The sequence below is a fragment of the Semicossyphus pulcher genome, unplaced genomic scaffold, assembly GCF_022749685.1.
Source record: "Semicossyphus pulcher isolate SPU_LCO1_2020_fin unplaced genomic scaffold, fSemPul1.0.p SCAF_15, whole genome shotgun sequence".
Classification (NCBI taxonomy): domain Eukaryota; kingdom Metazoa; phylum Chordata; class Actinopteri; order Labriformes; family Labridae; genus Semicossyphus; species Semicossyphus pulcher.
The window spans coordinates 15,126,666-15,133,841 of NW_027211659.1; the positions used below are offsets into that span (position 1 = coordinate 15,126,666).

General features: G+C 41.3%; 1 protein-coding gene across 2 annotated transcripts in view; it reads right to left on the reverse strand.

Moving 5' to 3' along the window:
- The window catches only part of map3k13 (mitogen-activated protein kinase kinase kinase 13), a 33,179-nt gene extending 26,003 nt beyond the window's left edge, over positions 1–7,176 (reverse strand). For both annotated transcript variants that reach the window (XM_069663235.1, XM_069663236.1), the window contains exon 1: positions 7,102–7,176. The gene's annotated coding sequence lies outside the window, so the exon portion shown is untranslated. The remainder of the gene's footprint in view (positions 1–7,101) is intronic.

The following is a 7,176-nucleotide window of genomic DNA, read 5'->3' on the forward strand; positions in this document are numbered from 1 at the left end:
TTTCACAATTGAGAATTAGAGAAGTGGGAGGAAATGAACACATGCTGTCATGTTCACCTCTTCCTTGGACATGAGGATATAAGAAGGAGTGTGGGGCTGCAGAAGGCGACAGGAAGTGGTGGTCTATCCTGAGATTACAGCCGTGTAGCCGTTGGAGCTGTTGCTCGCTGGGTGAGAGGTTGGACTGCAGGGCAAAGCACATGCTGTACATAAAGTAGGCTATACATTGTACACAGCTGTATGCTATACATCTTAGAGATTACATATCTCATTTTTGTCACGTCAGATTTTAGAGCACTATTTCTGTTACAGTAGACTTTAATTCACACCATCTTCATCCAGTGCTTTGGGATATTTTAAAATTATATGTAATGTAAATTATTTTCCTGTTCTTAGAGCACAGCTTAGACAAAACTTCACACAGAATCAGCACTTTCCACAATCCACATACAAAACCTTCCCAAATCACAACGACCAACAGCCAAGTGTAAAAATGTCCTTTTCTCATGGGGTTATACTCTTCAACAGATTAACCAACCGGGTCAATATTAGTCACACAAGTGAGAAAAGATGTGTTTAAAAAAATGTCTTTGGGCCTTTTATGCCTTTATTAACAGAGAGAGAGACGACAGTGGATAGTGTCAGAAACGGGGAGAGAGAGTGGGGATGACACGTGGCAAGGGGCCGACTAAGGGCCGCCGCAACAACGGCTGAGGCATCTGTATATGGGATAAGGGAGGGAGAAATAATAATCGTAGTAATCGGAATTCTTCCTTTTGTGATTCTGCATCGATGCGCAAAAATCATTAATCTATCTCTTTGTCCACTTTTCTGGGCTTTGAATCTGTTCATTTTGCTGCCATCATGTGTCAGTTTAAACCCTCTAACAGTCACTGAAGTTAATTCTATTAACTAGTTTTTAACCATGAAGTGTAACAATACTTCGCAACGTTACATGAACTGGTAAAGAAATAATTCAGATCACCATGTATTGAATGGGATCGAATTAAAAAAATCGCACTGAGAATCGTTTAATAATTGAATCGTAGCTCTGATAATTATGATTGCATTGAACTGTGAGGTCACTGGTGCTTCCCACCCATAATATGGGAAGCTCGATTTAACTGCTGAGTTAAACAGCACCCTGAAAGATGTGATGTTATGATTGCAAAATGTCATGCAAAGTACATCATCTTTGTCAAATATCTAGAAAAAAGACAATCTTCGGGGTCCTTTTAAAAGTGTTTGTTCATGTTTTATTAGGTCCACTATTGTGCATGATGAATGACTTCAAGAGTTGTGCTCATCAAATACTTTAAAACTCAAATATCAGTTTTGTATCAAGTTTGAAAAACAATATCGATCCTGCTATATATATTTATATATGATATGTGTTATATATAGTATGAGTAACAGTGCATCATTCCCTTTCATATATAATTCATCAGATGCACACATCAGTGGTTGGATATACTGCAAACACACACACACACACTTGTGCCTGTATATGACTTGTGCATGTGCTCTGGTTCTTGCTCCTCCACTCGTGTGTGTTAATATGCTCCCCATGAGGCGCTGCAGGCTGTGGTAATTATAGAAGCTCAGCTAGCAGACACATCACAAGAGAGAAGTACATTTAAAGCCATGTGCAGTTGAATATAGTTGATGCATACGTACACACAAACACAGCGCGCACACACACACAACCAAAAAACTGCAGACGTATAGAATATAATCTGCCTTTTCTCTCATGTAACATGTCTCGTGAAGGTTTAAAACTTTAAAAAGGTGCAGATATATTCACACGTTTCTACATATACAGGTTCCACTATGCTGAGTTAATCTAAGCCCCTCACTATAATAACCCTGCCCACATACAAAGAAGATGTGGGGCTTAACCTACTTCTCGACAGAATCCCAGTCCTCAAACTGTCTGACGAGTTTGTCCAATAAACCGTTTGGCAAACGGCCGCTCTGTCTCCGTCAGCCCGGAAGATGGAGGATGCTTACTTTCTCAATCAAGCTGAGTTTTTCTTTATTGGCATTTAGCGGTCTGATACAGATGTGAGGCGTGCCAGGCGGGCTCTCGGTGTGACAAGCTGGCCCTGCGTGTGGCGCACAGTAAGCAAAGGATGGGATGGAGGCAGGGCCTGTGGAGCTCAGACAGTGTCATTACAGAAATGTCAGTCAGGAGGAAGGAGAGGAGGAGAGGGCCCGAGGGAGGAGAGGAAGAGAGAGGGAGAGAGTGGGAAGGGGGCAGGACATTCATGTTCACATCGCTTCCTTTATACCAACGTTGTTGTTTGGCTTTTTCCGCTCAACTGGCCTTCAATGGCTGCACGCGACGTGAACATTCAGCAATGAGACGGAAATGTGACGGCTATTTTTGTAACAGCTGCTGGGCATGCATTACTGTAGACCCCACACACCTGAAACACAGCGTTACATTCTTCTCACTAAACCTTTAAGAGATGATTGATTTGAACTGGGATTTAAATATGCAGCTTTATTTTGTGATCCAATTAGTCATAGTTTGACTGTGACTAGAGACTGAAGTTTTTTCTACATTTGAGAAACTGGAATATTTTACGTTTTTTGCTTCCCAATTTACTCTTGTTAGATTTCATAATGCATCTTTTCTCTCGTTTGGTGCCACAACAACTGGTTACTTGAAGATTCCCCTTTGACGTAAAACAGTAAAAACACTGATCCTGAATTTGACATTAAATCAGTAATAAAGACAACAATGTCAATTTTCTAATAAAAGAGACAGATTTCATTTTGTTTTAATGGATTAGTTAAGAAAGAATGGGTAGAATCTTAATCCCTCATGCCACACTACACACAGTATTGTGACCTATATAGGGAATGTCTGAGCTACAATTAAATTAGACCTTTCCTCTGTGTATGGTACACCACTATGACCTTTGCATAGACATACTTATATAAACTCAAGAAGCTGCTTTCTTAAACAGATAACATTATTTACATTGTCAATTAATCCTAGTGCGGACAACCATCTGTGCAGCTATGACGCTCTGCTACATTTGCTGTAGACAGTGCTGAGAGCATAGAAACAAGGGAGTCTGATCGCGCTCTGCGGGAGATGTTGACACAATTTCTTAACCATCCGCGTACAGAGAATTGACTCCCACCCTTGGCCCTTTGCTGGCCCTTTGCTGCGTGTCACCCCCCACTCTCTCTTCCCCTGGTTCCAAAACTATCCACTGTCCTCTCTATAAATGAAGGCAAAAAAGACCAAAGAATAATCTAAAAAAACAACCCCAAAAAAATATACCAATATACAGATATACATCTGTGATAAGCCAATATCAGCCCATTAATACTGAACGACCGATATCAGTCAATAAAATATTGATACGTCAATATATCGTCGTCCTGACTCATGCAATAAAATTATTGAAATGCTGGTGCCAAATATCGATATTTTAATTTTAATAACAGATTTCCCTGCGATTTCACCACATCACTACTTCATGACTCCTCGCGGCGGTGCTTTTATGGCATGAATGACGTGAACGGATGTAATTGGCTGAAGAAGACGTTAATCAGATATCGTGATGTATCATTATATGATTGTCTTGCAATATTATCAATTATCACAGAATCGCTGTATCGTGATATTATCCTTCTCGTTGGCCATGTATCGCGTATCGTATCGGGACACTGAGATTCCCACCTTTAAGAGGTGTTGCTGAGCCGGGAGGAGAGGCCAACTCTGAATGATGTGCTTACAAACCGTAACTGAAAAAAACCGACTTATTCTTCCTTTAAAGGCCTTCACAAATACACCCATGTTTCAGTTTCTCTCTGATTAAATCTAATAGCGTCAAAGCTAACATCAGAGTGATGGAGATGTCAGTAAAGCAGTGACCCTAATAAGAGTGAAGTAAAACAAACGTGTGGTTGTGAGTGGTTGTGTTAGGGCGTAACTTATGTAGAGAAAAGTAATCCATCACTTTCTTTCACTTTACAGCCACCACAACACCCAACAGTTGTACAGGCTCTTCATCAGGGCCGGCACAACAAATCTTTACATGTTAGCTGTTGTTTGATGTTACGAAACACAGCAATGAGCTTATTCATTAAGCCTGGTGGGACAGAACTGGAGCCACTGCTATACAAATGTGACCAAAAAACAAACAAATGCAGTCTCGGGGGCTGGGATTAGAGAGATCAGAGCAGCTGCAAGGCTATACTGCTGCTGCTGCTGCTGCTGCTGCTGCTGCTACACATGTCAATTACATAAATACAGCTTCCTGTCTCTACCCCAGCATCAGGACCCCCCCGCCTTCCTGCTGCTGCTGACACATTGCTCCACGTGGCACTCGCCAGCTCGGATGTGCAGGTACTGTTTACACCTGGAAAAACTCCATGTTGCTGTTCACAGCATCTCCAGGGTTTCATCAAGAGGAAATAAAGAGGAGATGGCTGGTAAAAAGATGTAATATGAACGCCATGACAACTAGGCTAACTTGAAAAGCTGATGGAACTCAGGAGATATGACATGATCTAAAGCTCACAATAAACTAGACTTCATAAGGACATTATATTTTAACTACCCTGATAAAAGGTCAAGAAGGAACTTCAATTGAAGTCAATGAATATTAAACATAAAATCTTAATTATGCAGTTTTATTTTAAGATTTTTTTTTTACTTTTCTGCCTTTATTGACAGAGAGAGAGAACAGTGCATAGTGTTGGAAACATTGGGGAAGACACAAGGCTAAGGGCCCGAGGGTGGGAGTTGAGCCCGGGGCTGCTGCACCAAGGACTGAGCCTCTGCACATTGGTTGCGTAATTTAACTGCTGAGCTAAAACTGCCGCTCCCTCTTATGCCCCAAAGGACGTTATCAAGGAGCCCAAAATGCCTCTGGATGCTACAAACAGAACAACATCATCTTTGATGAAGCGGTAGGCTGCTAGGCTAGTTAGCTAGTTCCACCATTCCATTCATAGGGCTATGAGTTGAACATAACACTCACCATTCACATGTAACTTAAACTCCAGTCCACTTAAATGAATACTGCTGCATTAGCAGTATAAGAACGCATCGTCGGCAGCCATCTTGGTTACTTATGAAAAGGACTTGACGCACTTTAACCCCGCCCCATTCTAGATAAACATTTGTGATTGGCCTGCCTTCAATCAGGGCGAATGAAATCGGTCTGTGCGAGAGGGGAACCAGACATATCTGTAAGCACAAAAAAAACATGAGTTTGCGGATTCATCTGGTTCGCACGATATTGTTTCAACTCTACATAGAACACTTCCAGCCTCATCCTTCAAGCTATCGGTTTATTTACCGCTAATGCAGTGCAGTATAGGAGGAAATAGCAGGACTTCACTTCTCTTTGTAATGTCTGGAAATGAAACAGATGTTATAGTTTCCTCTTAAAGGTGGAACACGCCTTCATTAATGTTTACTTCTGACATGAAAAACAATGTGCTCATTCTTTGTTGTTGTCAGGGTTCAATGCCGATGCTTTCCTTGTACATTTAAAAAATATATCAAAGGGGCATCAAAAGGCAAAATTGGCCCACATGTGTAGTTGCTCACACTGGCTGTTCGCCTGGTGTTGGGTGTCTTTGTGCCATAGTTAAGAACACCTGAGAGGTGTAGCCTTCAACACCCTGTGAGAAGGGGACTACATTTGGCTGATTGGTGCCGAGTGTGACCTGTAACTGCACCGCAGCAGTTACAAGGGAGGCAAAGCCATTACTGACACACGTGGACACTTACTGGAAACGTCCCACTCAGCACAATGAGGGAGGAACACAATGCCGACAGCACACAGCATCCACCGCTCACACGTGTAACCCTCTCCTCCGTTGACTGACTGTCAGAGTATGTGGGACGGAAAGGAAAAGCAGCCGAACCATAAAACTGTTGTGACATCGAGTCGTCATGAGAGACGGATGAATGATTGCATGTGATTTGTGTCAGATGGCTGCAGAGAGCTGTTGCACTGCTCACACACAGAGACGTGTCTGACAACAGTCCTGCAGTAAATGTGGCCTTCATGAAGGTTTTGATGTTGAAGCTGTACATAGAAATACAGCTACTGGGTAGAACTACTTTTATTTTGAAGGAGAAGAAGTGAGACCAGCCAGTTGTTTCACAGTACTATTATTGCATTTACAAAATTCCAAGATCATTACATTTTGTTGATGTTGCATAATAACTTGTTTAGGACGTGGATTTAGGACTTGGATTGGACTCCAGACTTCATAAAGCCTTGCTTAGGATTTGTATCACAATGACTCTATTGGATTCCTGGTTTGAAATGCCATTAAATTGTATTGCTGATCAGTGTGTAGAATATTGAGACTCCACATATACATATAAATATGAAGGCCAAAACATACATACATTTGTCTTTATATAATGCTGTACAATCAGCACCACAAACTACAGCCTCAAAAAGTTTAACTAACATCATATACACCAAATACATTTCTCACTATATATGAAATGAGAACGAATATGAGCCAGTCAGAATATTTTTGCTCCCTCCTTTCAGCCACGTACTCGCACATAATAAACAAAAGTACACTCTAAGTAACATCTTACTCAAAAACAAACATTTCTTCGCCACCCACTATAATTTAGCCTCTCCTGCTGCAGCACAAAGCAGCCTGTAATTTCCTCCTTCTCCTGCTTCAAACAGGCAGGGAAAGAGTCTTTTTCTAAACAAGGCAGGATTCAACAAGATATTGCCTCTACTCTGTTACATAATGAAAGCGAAAAAGAACTCTATAACCTTTTAATACTGCATAATTTCAGCTGCGTGACTCCTGGTGATTAAAACTAGTAATACAGTCTTTTTGTGTTGACAGTAGGTGTTTGTTTTTTGCGGCTGAAGATTCATTCATAAACACTATAAACAGTTGTCGTAGCAGCTCGTCGTCGTGTTATTAATGCCTAAAGCTCCACTGACAGCTGCCCCAGTCAGCACATTTAGCTTCAACCCACAAACAAACCACATCGTTTCTCGTTAAAACTGTATACTTGTGAAGTTTTTAATGTCACAATAACGCTGCGTGACTCGATAAAAGTAATAAAAATATGAATATTACCGTTCAGCTCCGTAGAATCCCTCAGAGATGTCCGACTGCTCTGTCTCTCTCCTCGGTCCATCTATTTACTGTCCA